Source organism: Saccopteryx bilineata, chromosome 2 (genome assembly GCF_036850765.1).
Source record: "Saccopteryx bilineata isolate mSacBil1 chromosome 2, mSacBil1_pri_phased_curated, whole genome shotgun sequence".
NCBI lineage: Eukaryota > Metazoa > Chordata > Mammalia > Chiroptera > Emballonuridae > Saccopteryx > Saccopteryx bilineata.
In genome coordinates, this window is record NC_089491.1 from 322784039 (window position 1) to 322806222 (window position 22184).

The 22184-nt window shown below is 40.1% G+C and overlaps 1 protein-coding gene across 2 annotated transcripts in view; it reads left to right on the top strand.

The window, feature by feature from the left end:
• The first annotated feature begins 2298 nt into the window (after positions 1-2298).
• MET (MET proto-oncogene, receptor tyrosine kinase) overlaps positions 2299-22184 on the top strand; it is a 142445-nt gene continuing 122559 nt past the window's right edge. Inside the window, exon 1 of one of the 2 annotated variants that reach the window (XM_066262160.1) lies at positions 2299-2799. The gene's annotated coding sequence lies outside the window, so the exon portion shown is untranslated. The remainder of the gene's footprint in view (positions 2800-22184) is intronic. The other variant, XM_066262158.1, reaches the window with a different exon arrangement.

Here is a 22184-nt window from a genome sequence, read left to right on the forward strand (position 1 = left end):
AACTTCATTGTCAAACTAACATCAAATGGCTGTGTTTGGCTACAAAGGAGTCTGAGAAAGCAAGCAAGTTTTTTCCAGTCGCAAGAGTGGAGGCAGGCTAGGGAATATCTGGTTAGGAACAGGTGTTGGCTTATGGCTTATGCAACCACAGGGGTTTACTTTGGTTAGGAAAATACCAACATAACTTCATCATACAGTGTGTCACCCATACCATGGACCCAAGGAAACTCAAGCAGCAAATATTAAAGTTTGCCAAAAAAAAAAAAAAAAAAACCTGTAGAACTCCTATTACTTTTTTTAAATATCTGCTTCTATCCATTTCTAAATACATGAAATTACTTCTACTCCTTTTCCTGATCAATCCTATCGAGGTGATATTTAAAAACTAATTATCTGATTTTCACACACAGAGATACTTTTAGTTATGGTATTCTTAGTTGTGTTATTTTTATAAAATTTTATCTCCTCATTTATGGTTATTAAATCAAAATGATAATTTTTAATTTAGTTCTAAAAGTAGATTAAAATTTGTTAATAATTAGAAACTAGAAAACGTCAGTGCTGAAAATATATAACATGTTACTTGCATTTATACTCTAGTTTCCAGTTTGTATTGGCTTTTCTGGGTCTTTCCACCACTTTAATTGTAATTTTTTTTTCTTTTATATTTTTATCATGGCACACAAACTCAGAAAACCTGTTAAGGCAACGACATGATGCAATCTAAAAATCCAGTTAACATATTGCTATGGAAACTAGAGATAGAAACTGTACTCTAATTATTCCTTTGGACAATTATGGTTGTGTGTGTGTGTGTGTGTGTGTGTGTGTGTAAGTTCAGTTCATTCACCTTTTATTGAAAGTTGGTACTGAATCCCAATTCTAGAATTGATCTGTCCATAAATAGACCCAGTACCCTCCAGCCACTGAAGTAGTGTCTTAATGTGAACCATAGTCACTGTTCAATTATGCTATATAATCAATATCAAGAAATCTTTGGTAGAAGTGCACTGTTTATTCAGCCATACAGGCTGTCGCCCCCTGGCTCAGTGTGAAAAACACCTGACCAGGACTGGTGAGCTGGGTTCTAACCTCTCCCTTCTTACTAATAGCTGCATGACCCACTCAGGACTCAGGCACTCAGTTTCCTGATTTGCAAAATGCTTCAACATAGGGCTTACTGTTATGTAGGGGACTTTCCTTTTCTATAAAATGGAGGAATCATGAAGTAATCAATTTTGAGGATTGAAATTGTTCTGTGTAGTCCCTGGTAAAGTCTCTGGCAGATAAGCTCTCAGGAAAACTCTAATTATTCTTACCATATCCTTCTATTTTTCAATCTGTAGTAAATAATTCCCAAACCTTCATAGTAAATTGTCCCATGAATGTCAATATCTAACATGCTATTTTTGAACAAGCCCTTAGGAGAGCTGGAAAGGAGAATGCTGTCCTAACAGGCGATGCTGGCCTTAGATCCCGTTACCTGTAAGTGCTTATTTTGTTTTGACAGTTAATGTCAATTTTTATATTCACACATATGAGATATGCAAAGTTATCTTAACACAATTAGTCCTAATGCAACTCAACAACCCCCAAAGCCTTTTATTTGTAAATCATAAGATTTCGCCATTCAAGAATTAAACGTTTGTTCTGTGTTCGCTTGTTCATTGATGTTTGCCTGGTATTTAATCAGCCTGTTTCCTGCTATGGGGGAAAAAAAATTAAAGAAATGGAGGTTTCCTCGGGGTTGAACTCCTTGTGTTCTTCCTTCCAGAAACTCGAGTGACTATTGTAGGGGATTATCCTGCATTATGAAATCATTGGACAATCGTCCATCCACTCTTACAGAGGTGGATTCTCTGACAATGAAGTCCTTGTTTATGTGGTGCCCAAATCTTTACCCCTGCCAGTGCCTGGCGGCTAACCGAGGCGTGGGAGAGGCAGAGCCTTCGCACTCCCGCCTCAACTCCACATGTGTGGGGGGTGCGTGGAGTGAGTGTGTGTGTGTGTGTGTGTGTGTGTGTGTGTGTGTGTGTGTGTGTGTGTGTGTGGTGGAGGAGTTGTACTTGCGGAGGGTAAGCGGAGAAGCAAGGAGTGTGCTCGTAGTGCTATCTGTGCGCAGGGTGACACTCTCCGCGCGAGCGCCAGGAGGGGGAGACTCGGTGCCGCTTATCTGTCGCTATGCTAATTTCCAATTGCCCCAGCTAGGGGAGGAGATAGCACGCAGCCAGGGCGAGAAAAGTTCTCCACCTGAAAAGTTTCACCTTATCGTGGGCGGGGGAGGGGGGGGGGGCGAGTGCGAACCCTGCACGGCCGGGGCTCGCGGGGCGCCGAAGGCAGGAAGAGTGGGAGCCAATTTCCCCTTCTGGGTGGTGCCAGGCAGCACCTTCACGGTCCTTGGACCCGCGGGCGAGGCTGACGGATAGCGGACAGCCAGACAGACAGACGAACACGTGCTGGGGCGGGCGGAGGCCGAGCGCCTGGGGCGGGTCGTGGGGCCGTGCCTAGCGCTGGACGCGCCTGGGCCGCCCCGGGCTGCGCGCGCCCATACCCGGCTGAGTCACCGGCCGGTCAGCGCGCGGTGGCAAGGGGCGGAGGGAGCGCCGCCGCTGGCAGACCGGCCACTGGCTGGGCCCGGCCGCAGGTGACCCGAGGCTCTCTCCCAGTGCTTTGTGACCAGATGCAGAGCCCAGCGGAGGGCGCGAGCCAAAAGTGGGACGACAGCTGACTTTGCTGCAAGAAGGGGAGGCGCGGAGCGCGCGGGTGGTCCCTCCGTGGCTGGCTCCTGGGCACCGCAAGGTAAAACTACAACCCTCCTCAGATCTAGCACCCCACCCCTCGCCCCAGCGTTTCTGTCTCTTTGTTCCCAAAGAGACCTGGCTGCGGTTCCAGAGGGCAAGATCAGAGAGGTAGGCGAGAGTTCGGGGCTTCAGAAACTCAAGAGATTGGTGCGGGGAAGTTGAAACTAGAATGGGGTTTTGCATTTTAGGGGTTCGCTTCTGACTGCCACCTGTATGACTCCGGAGAGAGCCACTGGGGTAGGGGGTGATGTATGTCGGTTTATGGTCAGACAAGTTTCAAGGCTGTGATCTGACTCAGCCCTTACAAAAGGGATCCGGTCACCCTGTCCCATGGTGATGCAGCTGACAAGGTTTGAACCCAGAGGTTTCCTTGTTCCCAACCCTGCTTTATCAGTATTATGGAGGGGTGCTTACAAGCGACAGATGTTTCTGTAAAGGGCTGGATTCTTCATTTCTGGCAACTACACAAGATTTGTGATCCATCATTTTCAATTGTACCTTAGCTCTTGATATGCCTCTGTAGGGAACATCTATCTTATTAGGTGAAACAGATTATAACCAGAGGTCGGATAGTCTGGCCAGTACTGATCTTGACCCAATAATTAAAGCACAAACGAAAGTATTTTTATTGACTATTGCCAATGCAAAATTTACAACCAAGTACGGTTTCCCATTTCATACCTTTCATATTTCAAAAGAGCCGTTTACAAATTTGGCGGTTGGACAAGGTTCCAGTGGTAATCGCCCAATGAATTTTACCTTATTACAGTTCTGTGTTCAAAGGAGCCTTAGGGTAGAATGAAATATTATCAACACTTTTAGGCAAAATAATCAGGATACTTTAATTGCCAAGTTAAAGTGGCCGTTGAATATGAGAGGATTGTAAAAACTAACATTGGAATGGACCCTCTCCTAAATTTTAAGAAAACTGTTCCCATTTTTAGAGTTGGGTGGAGGTTTATTCTGTCATTCCATCAGCCAGACACATGCACATTGCCATGCAAATGGATTCAGGAAAACATTGCTTTCCTTTACAGCTAAGCTATTATAGCTGATTAATGATTTTTTTCTGTGTGAAGATGATCTGAATGTACTGTACATTATGTCTGCTACCGGGACATAAATTGTACTTTTATGTAAACTGTAAGTGTTGCTTGGATTATTTACAGGTACATAGCTTTCCTTTCTAGCTCTAAGTGTATTGTGCTTTGTTTAACATGTGGACTTCCATAGTGGAACAGGAGTGAGGTACTTTGGTTCCAATCACAGACTGTTAAGTCTGTGGTGCATTCAGTGTTCATTCCTTTTGAACTGCTGAATAACACAGGTAAAATTTACATCACTCTTAAGAAATTTCTGTAGTACCAGCAACATGTCTGCTTACCTAGTAAATATACTGTTGTTTTTCTTTTCAGGTTTCACACTTAACAGTGCCTACAAAGTCTGTAGTTATTAATCTAAATAGATCTTGATTTTAACCTAATGGACATTATGGCATATAGAAGATGGCCTGCTGACTACTGCTTTTTCAAAGATTGCTTTGTTCTTAATACATCACAAATAGGGGTTTACATTAGATGTGCACACATGCCGTCAGAATCAGTGGGTGAAGTTTATCTGAATGATGAGAGGTACGAGATTAGCCACAGCCAGTCAATAAGAAAGCTCGTAACTAGTATTTTCATGACTTTCAAACCTACAATAAAAGAAAAATGATAACTTTCTAAGCAGGGAAAATATCCATCTTGCAAATTTATTTTAAGGCTATGTAAGCACATGTCCCACTATAATCTTAAATCTTTTAAATTTGTTTTGGTGAGGATTAGATTAAGAAATACATTTCAGAGATCAATTTCCTCCACTGATAGTTTTGTTTTTTTAAGTGCAGAATGGCATGTCTAATTTTCCTTTCACAAATTATACAATAACCTCAAATAAACTTTTTCTCAAATACAGTCATCTCAAAATAAAGCAAATAATTCAATAGGCTAACCTCCTCTCGGGACACCCCTTTCTCTAGGTGGCTGCAGCAGTGTGTGTGGTGACACACGTGGGATGAGGACAGAGCTCCCTGAACATTCAGAGAATTGAAATTGTTCTGTGTAGGTTTTGGTCAGGGCGCTGCCAAGCCCTTGCATGCCCCCATTTCTCCGCTCCATTTTCAAAGGTTTTTCATCGTGGTCATTAGGCTTAATCCTTCCCACCAGAACCATCCATGTTTTCTTTTCCCCATCATCCCTAATATTTTCCTGGGGCCGCTGTGTTTGTTCATGGGATACCAAGTTGCCTAATTTTGCTGCCTTAAGGGGAGGAAATAGGCACAAGTTCCCGTGCCAGCGAGTTCACCTGGCCGGTGTCTGTTGAAACTGTTGTCTTTGACTCTGAGCCCTCAGGATGGGATTTCTTCATGGGCTTTGCATGGTGCAAAATAAATAGTCACCTCTTAGTAACGAATGATGGATATACTGACTAATGTCAATTCAGCATCACTTTGATTTAGCAGACACTGGGTTGCTGACAGGCCCACATTCCTGTCACCAAAAATAGCTAAGAACTGTTTGGGGAGCAAATTATATGTGCTTGATACTAGGGGAACCTTTTTTAAAAAGGAAGAGTTTACAGTCTAGCTATACAGTTAAAGAACACGTATGTAAAAATGGAAACAAGAGCCATGAAAAGGGGATAGCACATGAGAATGACGTTGTTAGAAATCATCTCATTTGCTATTAAATAATTTTCTTTTTCTTTCTTTTTTTTTATTAATTTTAATGGAGTAACATCAATAAATCAGGGTACATATGTTCAAAAAAAACATGTCCAGGTTATCTTGTCATTCAATTATGTTGCATACTCATCACCCAAAGTCAGATTGTCCTCCATCACCTTCTATCTAGTTTTGTTTGTGGCCCTCCCCCTCCCCCTTCCCCTCTCCCTCCCTGTCTGCCCCCCCAAACACCAGACTCTTGTCCATGTCTCTTAGTCTCGTTTTTATGTCCTACCTACGTATGGAATAATGCAGTTCTTGGTTTTTTCTGATTTACTTATTTCACTTTGTATAATGTTATCAAGATCCCACCATTTTGTTGTAAATAATCTGATGTCATTATTTCTTATGGCTAAGTAGTATTCCATAGTGTATATGTGCCTCATCTTCTTTATCCAGTCATCTATTGAAGGGCTTTTTGGTTGTTTCCATGTCTTGGCCACTGTGAACAATGCTACAATGAACATGGGGCTGCATGTGTCTTTACGTATCAATGTTTCTGAGTTTTGGGGGTATATACCCAGTAGAGGGATTGCTGGGTCATAAGGTAGTTCTATTTTCAGTTTTTTGAGGAACCATCATACTTTCTTCCATAATGGTTGTACTACTATACATTCCCACCAACAGTGAATGAGGGAAGAATTTTATTTTTCAATCGAAAGGTTAGAACTTAAAGACCCTTTGAATTTCCAAGCTGCGTCTGAGTATATCATCTTTCTGATTCTACGACAATCTTACATTACGGTCATCCCTCGCCATATCACTGTTCACTTTTCACGGTCTCACTGTATCGTGGATTTTTAAACTGTATATATCTAAATTTGTGTCGTGGGTTTTTTGCTATATTGCAGGATTTTGTTGTATTTAGGTATTTTAATATATTTATTATTTTAATTAGTTATGCGGTAAAATAAGCAAAATAAGTGTGGGAAAGGTTTATAAGAGTGTGGGAGGGTTTATAAAGCCTTAAAATATAAATAAATCATAAAATAAATATAAGGTTGCTACTTCACAGATTGTCGCCTATCCGCAGGGGATTCTGTAACCTAACCCCCGCAATAGACGAGGGTCCACTGTATAGGCACTATCTTAGCCCCTCGTTTTAGACAATAAATCTGTGTGCGAGAGCCTAGCTCCCATGCTGGCTCAATAGCACCAGACAGCCTCTGCCCGGTCATCGGTGAAGGTTGACTATTTAAAGCATTTCCACTGAGAAATACGTTGGGATCCTTAAGTCAGTGATAAATGATGAATATGTATTTCCAGTCTCTAGGGTTTTTCTCGCCTTGTTTTCCCCCAGTTCTTTTTCTTGCTTTCTGTTTTTGTGGACAAGCATACCAGGAAAATCTTCTTCCATATGTGTGAGGCATTCTTCTATTATCAGATTAACAGTTGTGAATAATTTTGTAATCTACCCTTCTATCTGAAAGCCCATTCTCAGATCTCTCTTCAGCTGTGTTTAACAGTTAGCATATTCCCCTTGGGATTTGTCCCAATAAAAACATTCAGTAAAATCTGACAACTTTGCTTTTCAAGGGACAAAATGAAGAAGTATTTTTATAAGCCTTAAAATGCAATTGAGAGAGATACATGTGGCATTTGTAGCAGAAAGTGGAACACAGTACAATTAAAAGAAGAAGAAGAAGAAGCCTGACCAGGCAGTGGTGCAGTGAATAGAGCGTCAGACTGGGATGCAGAGGACCCAAGTTCAAAACCCCGAGGTTGCTGGCTTGAGCATGGGATCATCTGGCTAGAGTGTGGGCTCACCAGCTTGAGCACTGGACTGCTGGCTTGAGCATGAGATCATAAACGTGACCCCATGGTCACTAGCTTGAGCCCAAAGATCACTGACTTGAAGCCCAAGGTCACTGGCTTGAGCCCAAGGTCGCTGGCTTGAGCAAGGGATGACTCACTCTGCTGTAGCCCCCCATCAAGGCACATATGAGAAAGCAATCAGTGAACAACTAAGGTGCCACAATGAAGAATTGATGCTTCTCATCTCTCTCCCTTCCTGTCTGTCTGTCCCTATCTGTCCCTCTCTTTGGCTCTCTCTCTGTCTCTGTCTAAAAATTAAAAAAAAAAAAAAGAAGAAGAACCAGTTCACTAGCTAATCACATAACCACATATACCTGTTTCTTCTGTGTTTGTGTGAATTTCGGCAAGTATGTTTATAGAGGATACCCCTGTTATTTTCAATTTCTGTAAGAGCTATAGGGCCCACAGAAATTGTATGAGTTTATGAGCCCTATATAGATTATATAATAGTCCATAGGATTTGAGAATGCATTTTTCCAAATATAACAAAGAATTATTATGAAATATGGTTAGAGAATCTCAGGTTCTAGTGAAAGCTCTGGAGTTCCTGTACTCCAGAAGTGGGATTGAGGATGTAGTTGTTTGGGGTAATTTGTTATGCACCTGCTAGGCATAACTCTAGATCCTGGCAATGCAGCAGAGAATAAAACAGGCAGAGGTCACTGACCTCCTGGTGCTCTGTTCTATATTTAGGGAGGCAAATAATAAACAAAACACATACATAAAATGTGTTGTAAATGAGGTGGGGATAAGAACTATAAGGAAGCCTAAAGTGGTGAAGGGGAGTAGGTACTGTTCGGGATAAGAGGAGATGGGATGGTGATTGAAAAATTCAGTAGTAGGGTCAGAGAAGGGCTTACCCCAAAGATGGCCTTTGAGCTAGAACCCCAAGGAGATGAGAACACGACCCTTGTGGGTATGCAGAGCAGGGCTTCTACTTCACACTCCTCGGGGTTGCTGCTGTCATCTGGTTTTCTCTGGAATTGTGAGTCCTCAGCCTGCACAGGTGCATGGAGCCTCTGTATGGCTTTGTATGGTAAGGACAGGACCATGCCTGCCAGAGTTCATGCAGTCTCAGGTTGTCACTCACATCCCCTGCATTATGGCATATGGAAAAGGAGAACCCATGATACTCTCCTCTATTCTCTTGATGCTATCCCTATGCTCCATCCTTGATCAGGGATATTGCTCCATTTGGACAGTTTTCTCTCTTATTTTCTGCACTGTGAGCCTGAAAAGGGATCTGTTGAGAGGGATACCCTGCTGTTGTCATGAATCCTTCCATAGTAAAATCTGGAGACAGCAGGGGAGGCAGTTTGTGATCGTATACAACTTATATCTGCTGTGCACTTTTTCTTTCCTTTTCTCTCCCACCTTTTTTTTTTACCCCTTTTCATTGTGAAACCATCATCCTTCTTTCCTTCGTTCTGCTCTATTTCCTGTATCAAGTGTTGCAAACAGCTAACCTAAATGAGTAGAACTCTCCCTTTCACTCAGGACTGATAGTCTGCTGAGAAAAGCCGTATCTGAGAGGCACAGCCACTGCTTGGCACTAGCAGAGTTGCCAGGAGGCCCAGTGTGCAGCATGCACTCATGTGGTGCTGTCCTTCAAATTTCCAGGAGACACTAGAAATCTCTCCATATGAAAGTGTTGACTCAGCACATTTAAAGCTGCAGCTAGAGAGACACAGTGTCTGTGGGCCCGCTTTGGCTCCTGGGGTCCTGTTTGCAGTCTTGGCCTCGGCTGCACCTGCCGAGTGATCCCTGTGTGACCTTCGGCACTGTACTTGGCCAAGAGCCCCAGAACCAGTTTCACAGAGTATTTTAACTTCTAGGGTTCTCAGGTTTTTTCCTCTCTGGAATATTAGTTTAACAACTTAAAAAAGAAAACAATATTTAATAATTCATATGTTCACACATACTTATTTTTCTAAACTCATCAGCCCACACACTTTTTATCAAGCTATATATATATTTCTAAATTAAAGGGTAATCTAGCTATTTCATTCTTACACTAAAGCAATTATTTTCTGAAACCTAAATTTATTATAACTGTATATGTACATTTCATATTTCATTTCCACGTTCTCATTTAGAATAAACTCTCTTTGGAATATTGGCACTTTCTTTGTTTTTTTGTTTTTTTAATTCTGCCTGAACTTCACCAGCTTATTTCTCTACCATTGAAATTCAAAACACACATGTGTGTTGATTTGAGTGTCCTTCAAAATCCTTCTTCAGATTAGAGTTCCAATCTATTTTTTCAAAAGAATAAGAGCTCACAGGTGTGTACTGATACGTTTCCTTTAGTCCTAAAAACTCGGTGAAATGCCCAGGCCAGTGGGCATTGAGAATGGAAGATTGTGTACTATATTTCTTTCTATATTTTTAAATGCAAATATACTAATATATCATGAAACAATGCCCATACTAAGATCAGTGGGCTTTTCCTATTTTGAAGTGACCTGTATTCCCTATAGTTGGAAATCTGAGATAGCACCTAGAATCTCAGATCCAATATTAAAGTTGTATATAAAATAAATAAATAAATCATTCTGAGGAATTGAAAAGTACTCTCCAGTTATCGATAAGACCATGCGATGGTTGTGGTTTCAATATTTTATTTAATATCAAAAAGAGCATTCAAAGCTGGAGACCTTGGAATCGTGTCGTTTCACAAGTCGGAAAGAGAGCGGTGGAGTAGCTTTGCTTAGCAGAAGGCAGGTTGTCTCCTTTTGAGGCCTAGTCATGTGTGAAAGAAAAACACAGCCAAGTTTTGGGTCCATCAGACAGCTCTTAACTATCTTTAAAAATAAATCTTGGCTTTGCTTGAGACTAACATGTGTTTAAACCAACGTTTTCATTCTTAAAGATTAAACCTAGGGGTCTCTTAAAAGAAATTTAATCCATGTGTTTTTGATTTACTAAATCCTAAATCATTACCCATAAACTCTATGTCTCTCTAAGCTCTTTGATGTCTAACAAATCTTTGAAACCATGTAAGGCCCCTTTTGTTCCAGAAAAATAGGAAGTTGGTTTTTACTAAGGGTCAATAAACAGCATCTTCAAAAAATCTGAAATCTAAAATCCTGCAACCATGACAGAATGGACATTTGAATGAGTACTAATGCATTTGTCTGATGCAATGTGAAAACTGTAAGTATCATATTTTTGAAGACAAGTGCTATTCTGTTATAATCCTTACTAACCCCAAGAACATTATTTTGGCACAACTCCTCCTTCTATTGTAATACAAAATAAACTAAGTATTTATTACAAGTTTATCCTGACACACAGTAGGTACTCAGTAAATATGCTGTCGAATGTTAAATGAGCGATATTTTCTTCTGCCCAGAACCTTCTAGCTAATGTCAATCTTTCTCTCAATATCAATATCCATCTGTCATATCTTGGAATGAAATCTATTCTGAGTCAGTGACCTAGTTCGACAAATTTTTTAAATAAGCCATCTAACTAGATATATGACATTTATTGAAATTCACTCTGTACCATCAAGCAACAGCCTTGCAAAGACTGCTGAAAATAGAAAGGAATTTCTAGGCTAATTTGATTAAGCATTCAGTTGTTACCATATGCTTTCTGAAAATTGATTTTTCCCCCTTTTATCATTCCTGCTATCCTTCCTCCTACCTTGACACCCTTACTGATTGAAATCTATGCACAGAAAAGAACAGGTCATTTGTATCTATAAGCAAGAGCAGCAAGTTTCAACAGGCTTAGAAAACGCAATGCTGTAATCATAAGTTTTCATAAGGAATACTCAGCAGTAGTGGTGTTGGAGTTTGCTTCACATTACATGGATGACACATCTTTGAATTCCATTGTGTGGAGAAAAACACCTTCTTACTCTAGTTATACTTCCTGTTTGTGAGTCTGTGCTTTCTGGTAACTAGACTTCCCATATGGACTCGGCCCAAATAGGTAACTTAAGTGCAGTTGAAAGATACAGAATCAGCAACTACTTCTGTCTAAAGGAAAGAAAGTCAAATTTAGAAGGCGTAGTACTGAAACATGGACACTGAGATCATTTATTATGTTGTGAATTCCTAACTACTCATCACATTTGGTCCCCAGAAAACTTCCCTGATAAAAACTTTCCCTGATCAAAAGTATATTAGCTTTTCTTGTGTCTGTGTAATACTGGGGAGGAGGGGGGTGCCAGAATTTGTCAATTTCTTATATCTTGGTGGGGAGATAAAGAAAAATTGCATTATTATGGTCTTGAAATGGAGATTCTCGTAGATGAAACTGAAGGTTTGCTGAATACATACATCATCATTAAAGCTTGTTTTAAAATTTAATTATAGATAGCACTGTAGGAGTAATTTATTTATATAATTTTGACATGCTTAGTTTTTATTTCAATGGTTAATCAGAGAATCAGTATAACTATATATATTAATGTTATGCTAACACATATTTAGATGATTATTTACTTATTTATTTATTCATTCATTTATTTTATTCACTGAGAAGAGGGAAAGCAGAGAGACAGACTCCTTGCATGTGCCCTGACTGGGATCCACCAGGCAAGCCCACTAGGGGACGATGTTCCATTGCTACCAGAGCCATTTTTAGCGCCTAAGGCAGAGAGGCCACAGAGCCATCCTCAGTAGCCGGGGCCAGCTCTTGCCAATCGAGTCATAGCTGCTGGAGGGGATGAGAACAGAGAGAGAAAGAGAAGAGAAGAGAGGGGAGAAGCAGATGGGCACTTCTCCTGTGTGCCCTGACTCGGAATCAAGCCTGGGATATCCACACACCAGGCCAATGCTCTACCACTGAGCCAACCAGCCAGGGCCTAGATGGTTTTTTAACTTCAACTAAAAGGTCTCACAATTTGATAAATGAGCAGTCAAATGCCTCTATATTTATACATTTGGACAAATTTCAATTTAAGAAAATTCTTATGATAATTCTCATGCCACAGATACTGAAAATAAATAATGAAGAAGACTACCTGGAGGTTTCAATGAGGTGTTGAATCCCTTGGGTTAAGGGAGGGATAGGTGGGGGGATAGGCTCTAGGGCCATGGGCTTGGCACATGGCAAGTCATGACTAGACAGTCCCATTAGGAATCAGGCTGCTGTCTTACTAGTAGGAAAATAACTGGTACAAACTAAGTTAGGAATCCAGGGAAGCTCACAGGAAAATGTTGGGCACACGATGAGCAAAGTCTAACCTTCCTCCTACTCTGTCACTGGTGGTTTGATTCTAGAGAAGCTAGACTCTCATCTGTCCAGTCCTAAATTAGGCCCCTTAGTTCACCCTACCCTCAGCTACCAGTGAGAATTGCAGGATTATGCAGCAGAAGCAGGAAGACTGTTATTTGGAGTGTCGGAGGTGTGTCCTCAGCCCTCTGTTAGCTCCTCATAAACACTCTAAATGACATTCCATGTTCTCAAAGGAAACTGCAGTATTAAAAGAAAGAGCGAACAAACTTTGCACCATTTTCATGACTAAACTTTTCTAGCGTATCAGTGATTATAATGCATCTATGACTGTTGGGACTGAAAGATAGGTCCCTAAAAACTGTATCCAGTTACTTTCCGCTGGGACATCACCTGCTGTGAATGTGTGTCAGCTTTCCTGTCGTATTATCTCGAGGCCATTTCTCTGGGCCTCGAATGTGCAGAGTTCATGCTGGAGTGTGTGTAAGAATCATATTCACCATGTTCCCAACATGAACTTAGACAGCGGTCTGAGGATTGGAGGAAAGCTCATATTAGGGCGGGCCTTCCCTTCCTGTCCGTCTGCTCTCTGGGAGTACCTGACTGTGGTCTCATGTTGGGGCAGATGGTCCCTACTGATGCTGTTTTTTCAATTGAGTGTAAAATAGGACAATAAATATCTTAAGTTCTAATGAATTATCATAAAAAAGCAGCCAAAACAAAGTTTGTTGACATAAAAAAGCTTCTTCCTAACAGAAATGACTATGCATTTTGGACTTTTCAAAAATTCCCTTTCTGTCACGTCAGAATTAAGATCCTTCTAAATTCTATTTCAGTCTCAGTAGCACACTTGTTCAGTAACTTTGTCCATCAGGTTCAATGATTTTCAACATTATCTGGCTTTTCAAAGAGCTTACAAAAAATCCTGTTATTTTATTCACCAGAAAAATGCAGATAAAACCCCAGACAGTTTCATTAACAACAAGGTGACAGCCCTTGAATCTGTGTCATAAGTTGATTAATTACTTTCCAAGTGTTATTAAAGAGTCTGAGTGAACAATTACATTGGTATTTAGGATCAAGACTCCCTCACAATTCCTAAAAGGGTTTTAATTTTCAGAGCTAGATGATCAATATATCTGATTCTTTTGTTTATCATCTTTAGACTGTTGTTTTTACTGGAAAGAGAGCAGGGTATCTGTTTCGGTATGTTTTTCTTTTCCCTGAAGTTATTCCTTGCAGATTTCAATAAAACTGGTTTTGAAATAAAAACAATCAAATGCTGACATTTCTTAATAAAGGATTATAAATCTCTTGAATTATATAAACAGTACAATGAATTCACTACAGAGGTCATGATTACAGAACCATTTAATTCTCAAATCTGCCTTGAGGACTGGTTAGGTACTCAGTGAGAAAAGGTATTAGAATGAGTTTTAATCAAATTTGTGTTCTTGTTTAGGTCATTTTCCATTTTCTCTCTTCTCATTACAATAATTGTAAACTTTCACCATCCTCTAAAACTCGTGACTCTCTTTGGCTTTTCTTCTTTTCTTTTTTTTTTTATTATTTTTTTTCTTTTTTTTTAAGTGAGAGGAGGGGCGATAGACAGACTCCCACAAATGCCCTGGGATCCACATGGCAACCCCTGTTGGGCTCTGTTGGGATGATGCTTGAATCAACCTAGCTATCCTTAGTGTCCGGGGCTGATGCTCAAACCAGTCAAGCCACTGGCTGCGAGAGGGAAGAGAGAGAGAAAGAGGAGGGGAAGAGAAGTGGATGGTCGCTTCTCATGTGTGCCCTGACCAAGGATCAAACCCAGGAAGTCAACACACCAGGCTAATGCTCTACCCACCCAGTGAACCGGCCAGGGTCTTACTTTCAGTATAATATCTTTCTTTATGATTCAGAGAAGAAACAGAAGCCCAAGTGGTTTCCATGTCAATAATTATTACCTCTCTGCTTCTATCTCAAATGATAAAATGGTCTTTTCATTTTTCTTTCTTTTTTCTTTTTAAAATATTTTTAAATTTAGAAATTAAATGGAATGAGGAGACATTGATCAATAAAAGTACATAGTTTTCAGGTCAACGTCTCTATAGCATTGAACTGTTGATTGTGTTATGTGCCCATCACCCCAGTTGAAATCATTTTCTATCACCATATATTTGTCCCTCTTTACTCCCTCCTTCCCACCTCCCTCCCCTGGCAACCACTTCACTTTTCTCTATGTCCATGAGTCTGTTTTATATCCCACGTATGTATGAAATCATATAGTTCTTAGCTTTGTCTGATTTACTTATTTCACTTAGTATACTGTTCAGCCAGTGGACCTGATCCCACTCTTAAACCATATCTTGGGGCACTTTGCTGCATCCTTCCCACCTTCCTACCAAACCCTTCCCATCTTTTACAATCTCCCTCACCTTTGTTCATTCAGCTCTCACTCAACTTCTTCTGGAAAGACAACACATATGTCCAGCACACGCTTACCTTAAGTATTCACTGCTAATTCTGCCTTGTCCTTTTAGTAAAGAATTCTTAAAAAATAAAGTTCTAACTCATTTTCTCTTCTCTCATTTATTTCTAGCTCATTCAACTCAAGCACTCTGTTCCACATTCCCCAAGAAAGTGACCTCACGGGAATCAGCAATAACCTTCTCGTTGCCAAATAGCACTGATACTGTGGCCCACCGTCCCTACATGCTCTGATTCTTTTCCTTCTGATCTCATCTTCCAGATCCCGAGGTCCAGGCTCATTGGCCCCTTGGTGCCTCAGACATACCGGGCATGCCCTCAGTTTGGCCCTTCTTGCCTCTGCTCAGAAATCTCTTTCCACATCTCAGATAAACTAAGTCCTATCCTATCCTCCCCTTAAAAGCTGCCTTTCCAGTTTTTCAAAGCTATAAACCTCCCCTACAACCTTTGCTCTGGTGAGCCTGGTCCCCCAACGCTGCTCTTTGCTTTTGCCTGCAGCCCTGATCAATGTCTAGTATATTCCATGAACAACTTGATTGTTATCTGCACTATTTACTGTCTGGATGCACCTGGTAGAAACCATGTTCTACAGGAGTAGGAATGTTTGTTTTGTTTCTGATATACCCCAAGCACCTCATACATAGTAGGGCCTCAATAAATACATGTCAAATCAAGTCCTAAATAACTGTTGGACCTACAGAACTGATGTCTGAGAGACGGATTTCTGGACTCTGGAAGTAACAAGATCTTTATTCCTAATCTTCATCCTCGATCGTCTGGACAGATGAAATGACCTTCCAGCATGTCCTCTGGCCTCTAGCTCCTTCCCCCTCCAATCCATTTTCCTCACAGTCACAAAATTGTGTAATATATAGACAAGAGTAAGCCAATTTACGTCTTCCGCTTACCACCTCTCAGCAGCTCGCCTCTAGAGATAAGCTGCGGACCCCACAGTGGGACGTGCACTGCTTGATGCAATGTAGCCCAGCCTGACCTGCCAGCCTCACCCTCCCACAGCCCTGCCCACACTGTGTCTGTCCTGCTCACAGCTTCCTGAGCAGCCCCGCACATTCTCCCCAGGGTCCTCTGTCTACAGTGTCTGTCCCCCGCCTCCACAGTGACTGAGCAACTCCAACTTCTCCCACAAGTCCTAGCTCAAGGAACATCTCCACTCTGAAATACTCCATAGCCCTGCCCATCTGCCAGGATGGCTGTGATTCCTCCGTGCTCCGGGCGTGTGCTCCCATTGTCACAGCTCCATGGCAGTGCAATGGGCAATACCTGCATGGTGGGAAAGTTGGGTGTTTTTAAGTCTCTTGCTCTTTCTCTTTGTGTTTCTCTCTCTCCCTTTCTCCCTCACACACACACGCACACCCGCCTGGATTATTTTTATTTTTCCTTGAATTGATCGGTTATATAAATGCAGTCCTGAGCACAGTTGTTTCTAAGGTGTCCTGACCTTTTGGTTTATTGATTTTTCAAGGATCTACAGTGTTTAGTGAGTTTTAGAAATTGGATTCTGTGCTTAATTTTTCTGTGCTGTTCCATTTTTACGCCGGTAGCTTTGCTTGGCATTCTCTATTCGTTTAAAAGCATTTAAGATCTTTGTAGGAAGTTTTGTTTGGTTCATTACTCTTATTTCTGTTGATCTCAACACAGTGATATTTCTGTGCTTTTAATTTATCTCCCAGCACTGTTAGAATTATGTTCACCCAAAGAATCCACATCTGTACAAAAACAAGGCTAGGTTTGACTGTTACTTCCATTCATGTATTTTCATGATTTCTAAACGTTTGTTTTCTCTGTTGCCTGTAAAAACAAATGTTGTATACTGACAAAATTCACTCTGAAATGGTTCTTAGTTCTTTCCACTGCCAGAGCGTCTGCTTGCAAGCTTTGATTTCAAGAAAAAGTTCTCAGGTCGGTGAGCCAAGTAGAATTCAGACATACCTAAGAACTCAGAGGAAGTAGTGTTACCGCAAGTACTGCCTCCCTGGAGCACTCTGTGTTTCAGGCTCAGGGCCTACAGGGCACTTGGTGCCTCTCCCCTTCGCCTCTCTTGCCCTGGCTATTGTTTCTCTCTACATGACGCCTCTGTGACAAGAATGGGGTCTACGCACCATCGCACTTCTTTACAGCTGTTTGATTTCTGCATTAGGTAGACAGGTCAGTTATATAAACCCGATCCTGAAGACAGTTTTCCCCGTTTAGAGTTTACCACATCTTATGCTGAGGACCTTTTTAAACATGGAGGGAGGGAAGTGTCTGATTCATTCATGAGTAATGTTCCAGCTTCCTATCCAGCGTGTCGCCCTTTGCTGGTTCACATTCTCACAGTTCCAGTCCAGTTTAGCCGATTTAAGCCCTGCTTTTGAATGCATCTGGAAAATGTGGCTAGGTTTATTTTAACTTACGTCCTTAGAAAGATGTTTCTCAGATGTGATTTGCGGATTCATGTTATTCAGTGTTCCTGGACTGATTAAACAAAGTTTAGTAGCACTTCTGCCCACTCTGAACTTTAAAATTACACCTATCCATTTGGCTGAAAAATGTTTTTAAGTAGTTTTATAGGATTCCAAGCATGTTAGCACTTTCTTAATATTGAAAGTTCAGCCATTTCATTTTCAGAGGCAGCTAAGCATTCTTCTCTAATCTACAGCTTGTTAATAACAAAAGCCTGTCCATCAATCAGGACTCTGACAGTTCAATATATTTTCTGAATAGAACTTTTTACAACATGCCCACTGATAAAACAAATGTCCACTTATTCTTCTTTCCCAGAAGTTGAATACTTTCAGCCATTCTTAAAAGAACAAACATATTTACTAACAGATTATGAATTATGATGGATAAGCTTGAGAATACAATGAAATTCTGTTCTTTCTTATCTTCACTCCTACCACATCAGAATTGGACAATGATCTCAATCAAATGTTTCAACTAGAAAATGCATAGTTGGCTTTTTCTTGTCCTATAATTCAGTCATTTTCAACTTTTAAAAGAGGGGTTGCAGTATCAAATATGCATCTGCATAAAAGCACTATTTAATCTCATTCAAAGAATCAACACTTGTGTAACAGTCAAGAATCAGTGTTTACAGGAACCCCTAGAATTATTAATTATAAGACATGAAAAGTATTATTTTACCACATTTAATATGTTTTCTCCTACAGCCAACCTGTATTTGAATTTTAATAAGCTGATTTATTATAAAGCATACAAATCAATCCAATAATATTTTCCTTTTCAAAAATCTGAGTCTTATAACAAGCTGCCCTACACAGTTTATCTTTCCCCATAAGCACACAATCTTGTCCTTGATTCTGAATTTAAAAAAGAAAACAGAATCTTTACTGCCTTTTACATAGTTATACCTCCACTTGATATTTAAAACCACCTATTAAAAACAAGTTACCTTGACAATTACTTTGAAAACATGTTTCAGAAACACATCAGCAAAACAAAAACAATAAGAATTATATGCAGTTTTGCAATATGTGTATGCCACAAAAACCTTAAAAATATTGCTCTAACCCAACAGATAAGTAGGGTCAGCAGAAATCTTTTCAAAGTTCTGTTAGTAAAAAGGATGATTGTTCCTTTATTTTTCTCTATTTGCTTACAAATTGGATTGTCATGTAAAATACATTAATGAGACATACACTAAAAAATGTTATGTGTTGTTATTTATCTGAAATTCAAATTTAACTAGGCGATTTATATCTTTTTTGATAAACTTCAATTGGGGTAAGTGTTTACTCTTCTCTAAAGAGGCAAAGTAATGGGTACCTATTTGTCCTTCTTAAGTACAGAAGGCCCTTATCATGGCTTTTGCTTGGAGGACAACTTAAGAAGGACTTCAAGAACTTCAAGTGGGTTTCAGGAAAATCACAGATATCCAAAGGGTGGGAAAATAAGAAATAACACTATTTAATCTGTAGATGAGAGGACTTAGGTAATGAAACAGTCACCAAATATTTTGAATGGGCTCACCCAGTGGACTGTGTCAAGTTCCTCATTTTTGACAAGGGTAGGCAAAAACTGGCTAAAACACAACTTAGGATAATAAGTATAATAGCTACATTTACTGAATGCCAGTGTGTGTAGTAGAATTGAATGCCAATGCCTGTCATAATTTATCTCCTACTCTCCATGACCAACCCACAAGATGTGTACCATCATCCCCATGTTTTAAAGAAGAAGTCAACAGACTCAGAAGGTTTGTAAATGTTAAATCTCAGATTCATGTTTGACACCAAAGCCTGCCCTTCTCCACTATACCCCACCTCTTCTCCAGGATATTTTATGAGCTATTGGAAGAATATTGTCAAGTAAACTAGTCTGTACATATTGAACATAAGATTTACTCATAGGTATTTTGGACCATTTAAATATAGTCATGTAAAAGGGAAGTTGGATGGGCTGAAAACTCCTAAAGATTTCTTCATCCCTTCAACTTACTGTTAGAAATTATTTCCAAGGTAATGTCTGGCTATATTAGAAGAGTTTTTTGACATGGTGTGTTTTTTATCTTTCTAAAGTCAGTTAAGGCTTTTTTGATGATCGTATCACTGTTAAATCTTTAAGCATAAGAATCAAGTGTTCAACAAAGTATGTTTTAAAATGTACTCTCTCAACAGACCCATAGATCCATTCACTTTTCAATTTAGGTTACACATTTTGATTTTAAGCATCTACCCTGGTATCTTTAAATCCATGGACTGTACACTTTTTGAGAGAAGAAACTTTCAGTATCTAGACAAGATAATATAATGCAATGGATACTCACAATATTTGACCAATATTGTATGATATAATATGACTTCATAAACAGTGAGTATTTATAAATACAGTATTTAAAATTACATCAGAAATATCCTATTGGAATCTCCTTTCTTTCTCTTTGTTTTTATGGGCCTACTTTTAAAGTAAATGGAAATAATATATATAGAGAGAGAGCTAAGAATCTGCCTTAAGATTTAACTCTGGCAAGTTCTGGAGATTTAGCCATGACTGTTTTTATAACTGTAATTTCCTTAATATGGGGCCTCAGCCATTTTCCATTATCATAAATCCCTTTTATACACTTAAAAGCAAGATTGAAATTTTTTCTGATTTTTATATCTTGACTTCCCTTTGATACATTATTTCTGTCTTGAGATTATGTTAAGTAAGTAATGCAGAAGAATTTGAAGTTATATAGCAGAAAAAAACTAGTATACCACCTCAGAAATTTTAACTAATAGATATGTTTCTAAATTCAAGGTAAAATACCTAAAGTAATTTTTAAGTAAATAAAGAGCCCGTTTTTTTCTAATCACTTGATTATGTTACATAAAGTTGCTTATGCACTTTGTGTTTGAAGTCACAGATTTGTAGTATCTTCGAGTGGACCTTGTTTAGTCAGGAAATTTTTTAATATATTTTTTATTTATTCATTTTAGAGAGGAGAGAGACAGACAGACAGACAGACAGAAGGAGCAGGAAGCATCAAGTAAGAAGCATCATAGTCAGGAAATTTTTAGGAGCAAGGAATAAAAGAATCATATTGAAATGGCTGATGGAAAAATGAAAGAGAAGGGAAAGAGGAAAGGAAAAATGTTAGTTTCCCTTGAGTTTAAGACGTGGTCAGTACAGATGCTCAAAGCAGTAACCTCAGGAGCATCGGGGATCTTCTGCAACCTGGATCAGTGTCGCTCCCAGTTAGGCTTTCTCCACATTGTGGCACAGGTGGTTATAAGACACTCCAAGTTATAAAGAAGATGTGGCACATATACACTATGGAATACTACTCAGCCATAAGAAATGATGACATCAGATCATTTACAGCAAAATGGTGGGATCTTGATAACATTATACAAAGTGAAATAAGTAAATCAGAAAAAACCAGGAACTGCATTATTCCATACGTAGGTGGGACATAAAAGTGAAACTAAGAGATATTGATAAGAGTGTGGTGGTTACGGGGGGGAGGGGGGGAGAGGGAGAGGGAAAGGGGGAGGGGGAGGGGCACAAAGAAAACTAGATAGAAGTTGACAGAGGACAATCTGACTTTGGGTGATGGGTATGCAACATAAGTGAACGACAAGATAACCTGGAGTTGTTATCTTTGAATATATGTATCCTGATTTATTGATGTCACCCCATTAAAAATAAAATTATTAAAAAAAAAAAAAAAGCCCTGGCCGGTTGGCTCAGCGGAAGAGCGTCGGCCTGGCGTGTGGTGGACCCGGGTTCAATTCCCGGCCAGGGCACATAGGAGAAGCGCCCATTTGCTTCTCCACCCCCCCCCCTTCTTCCTCTCTGTCTCTCTCTTCCTCTCCCGCAGCCAAGGCTCCATTGGAGCAAAGATGGCCCGGGCTCTGGGGATGGCTGCTTGGCCTCTGCCCCAGGCGCTAGAGTGGCTCTGGTCACGGCAGAGCGATGCCCGGGAGGGGCAGAGCATCGCCCCCTGGTGGTCAGAGCGTCGCCCCTGGTGGGCGTACCGGGTGGATCCCAGTCGGGCGCATGCGGGAATCTGTCTGACTGTCTTTTCCCGTTTCCAGCTTCAGAAAAATACAAAAAAAAAAAAAAGACACTCCAAGTTAGCACCATCTTTAGTGTATGTGATCTTGGAAGGAGAGCAGTACTCTCACGGTGTTTGTATTAAATTCCAAAAAAGATGCTGATTGGTCTTGCTTTAGTCACGCGCTTGCTCCCAATCAAGCTGTGGGTCAAAGGAATAGACATCATTAAAAGACTAGCCTGCTTTGCATGCTCACCTTGTGATAAGGGAGGTGCGCCATGTGATTGACAGGCCCGTTAGTTAAGGAATGGAGAGTTTTCAAAAGAGTTGCCCATAGTGGAGACAGAGGCAGCCAGGCAGGTAAAACAAATGTTTACTAAAACATGCCTTTTGAATAAAAATGTTTTCCAAGAAATTCAAAGCATTCAAAACAATTTAAATAAACATCATACTTTTAAAAAATTAGAAATAATTCACAAGAACTAGATTACATGTTTATCATACTTTAGAAAATATTTTGTTTTCTTTGAAGCTGTTTTGTCATCTGAAAGCATGGGACTAATGCTTACCTTCAAAGACATTATGCAGATTAGAAGAGATTATGTAATTGACAGTATTTTATAAAGTATTA